Raw genomic sequence first — 2,999 nt, forward strand, 5'->3', positions numbered from 1 at the left:
GGGGCACCACCGCCTCTCTGGGCAACCTGTGCCACTGCCTCACTGCCCACAGCGTAAAAATTTCTTCCTTATATCCGATCTAAACCTCCCATCTTTTCGTTTGAAAGCATTTTCCCTCATCCCCTCCCAAGAGACCCTGATAAAGAGACTGTCCCCTTCTTTCTTGTCCCTTGTTTTGTCTCAGACTCTCCCAGGCTGATGACAACTTACCATTCCCTGGCTGTCGCTGCTCTCCCTGTCACCACTGGCCAGAGACTTCCTTTGTCGCTTCCTTTCTTGTATCTCCTGCTGTTAGATATGTTTGGAGGAGAAAAGATAATGTATAAGCAAACACTTCCAGCTGCTTCTGAGAGCAGACCCTGCAGATAGGCAGGAGTTGGTGTCCTGCTCCGTCAGATAAAGTGACAGAAAAGCTGCAGTGCCTCCCTGGAATCCGACATGGTAAGAAGGGACGCCCAGGCAAAGCTTTTAGTTTTGCTGAAACACCACTTGGTCTGAACAACACCAGCCCAGCATCCCCGCCAAACCTTTCCTGCCTTGTCTTAGAGCAAAAGCACACAGAACCTGTCAGAAACATTCAGCTGCTTCCGTCAGCATCAAAGAGTACGGGATGGAGGAAGCTTTCCATGGAGGCAGACTCCTTTAGAGCGGGTGGGAGGGGTACCAAGAGCCGAACCCCTCATAGGTCTACCATTTCCCATCTCATACCAGTGTCTCCCAGCCCCAGCACTCACCTGCTTCCTACTCCAAGGTGAAAAAGGAGGGTCTCAGTCTCTCCCTACGTTTCTCAGTTGCTTGCCTGTTGCAGAATGGTGCAGTTAGATGGGAGGTGATGAGTGCCGGACTGAGAAAGACAGTAGCATGCTAAAGTACAAAGGGCAGGTCTGCAGGGAGCGGGCAAAAGGAGGAACTCAGCAGCAGGTGAACTTTGAGACCTGTTATTGTTCTAAATGTATTTTCAGATACCTCATCAAGCAAACAATAGGGGGAACAGAAACAGACTCAAATGAACAGTGCTGCTGTGATTATCTGACAGAAAGAAAATCTGGATCCTGTCCAAGCAAAAAAAAAATCCTGCCAGGAAAAGAAACACAAACTGATCTGGGCATGGCATGGCAGAAGGCACCTCTGCAGTTTTCCAGGGAAACAGTCTCCAAATATGGGAAATCTGCTCTAATCTTATAGATGCCTGTCTAAAAAATGATCAAATTAATGTTATGCTTTTTATTGTCAGCTTGTCTATCACTTTTCTTTTAAATATTTGTGCACCGAAATCTAACTACTGGATAAATTTAATGATAGTGGAATGAAGGCATGTGGGCCATATTAATGTTTTCTCAGCCTGTTTTGGATTGTTGAAAATGTGTGTGGAGGTTCTGCTTGTAACAACAGGGAAACTGCATGGTAATTAAAGGTGCTTTGCAAAAATCAAATGAGTCCAAACCTCATTGGATGAAGCGGATGAAATATTATTAGAGAGGTAACAGTAAGTGCCTGGAGGCCTTAACAAAGATGAGGAGCCTGGTGGGCCAGGTGAGGTGGGAGCAGCACCCCTGCCACCCTCTGGACTTCTCCAGCTCCTTCTCAGGGCATGTGCTTTTGTTCTCCTTAAGGCAGGCTTGGCTAGATGGATGGAACGTACACTCAATACGCAAACCCTACATGCTGCTGAGCACCCAGCAGGTCCCACCTGAGACCCATAAGCAATCAGGCATCCCTGTGGCTGCTGTTCAATTGAAAGCCAGGTGCAGAAGGGCTCTCTTTTTCCTCTGCCTTTCAGCAGCTTCCGGCCTTGCTGGAAGCTGTGGCATGCATCTGTGCTCAGGCCTTGCTTCAATGCTGTGCTTTGGCTCTTGGGTTGGTCTGGTGTTTTGTTTTATTTTCCCCCTTCTGCATTTTAGAATGTGGCTGTTTTCTTGTTGCTGCAGCTTGGCTGTAGGAGTTGGAACATGCCATTCATCTTCAGATGCTCAGATTCAATGGAGAATGCATTCAGCGTGATCTGAAGAAGTAAATGTACCACATATTTTAGTAGCATATCCTTATAAATATGGCTGTTGAATTGCATGATAACGATCCGCTCTTGCTTGCAAAACTGTGATTGCTTTTAGATGTTGGAATAGTTATGGATTTAGTTATAATGTTTAGTTATGGATTATAAGCTAGAAAGCATGTTGTAAAACTATTCTGCTTTAATCAGGGAGCTTCAGTAAAAGAAACACAAGAATGAAAATGCATGAGTGGGCTTACCAAGCATCAAACAGGCCAGGGCCTCCACACGAGGCTGAATTGCCCTATTTTGGGAGTAGTTTGGGATGTGACAGGCTGGCATCAAAATACTCCCCCAACTTCCTTCCCTTCTGATTCCTCAGCATATCATTGAAAGACAGGATGCTGAACTTATCTCTATCCCGGACTAACAGATATTCAGATGGCTGAGTAGGCAAATGTTACGGGTTCGGTACCTATAAATTACTTCTAATAGGCATTCTTCTCCTGATCGTGGCTCAGTGAAGAGTTCACCTAGAGGGCAGGCGAGGAAGGTCGGTGGAGGAAGTCAGAAGCTGCCGAGTGGGCAGTCGTGATACAGAAAGGGTACTAGATGGCAGCAGAAACCATGGAATAGATGATTGAGGACCGTTACTTGAGATAGCCGTGTGTATGTTAATCACCTCGTGAAGGAGTTATGAATATGTGCTATCTGTGGAAACCTTAGAAGCGCTTATGGCGTAATTATCCCCAGTGCTTCCAGTGCCACTAAGAAAAAATACCTGCTTAACGATAACAATTCTTTGCTGTTTATTTCTCAGATTCGTTTCTCAGAAATTGCATTGCAAAACAAATGTTGCAACGAGCAACGGTAACGAGGGCTGTTGGAATGACTGGAGGGTGATTTTAATTCTTCCCATAGCATTAGAAAATACTGCTTCTTAGATGTTTATAACGGTTTGGTCTAAACTACACTCAATACCACAGGGCTGTACTTTTTTTTTTTTTTT

The sequence above is a fragment of the Meleagris gallopavo genome, chromosome 20 (genome assembly GCF_000146605.3).
Source record: "Meleagris gallopavo isolate NT-WF06-2002-E0010 breed Aviagen turkey brand Nicholas breeding stock chromosome 20, Turkey_5.1, whole genome shotgun sequence".
Taxonomy (NCBI): Eukaryota; Metazoa; Chordata; class Aves; order Galliformes; family Phasianidae; genus Meleagris; species Meleagris gallopavo.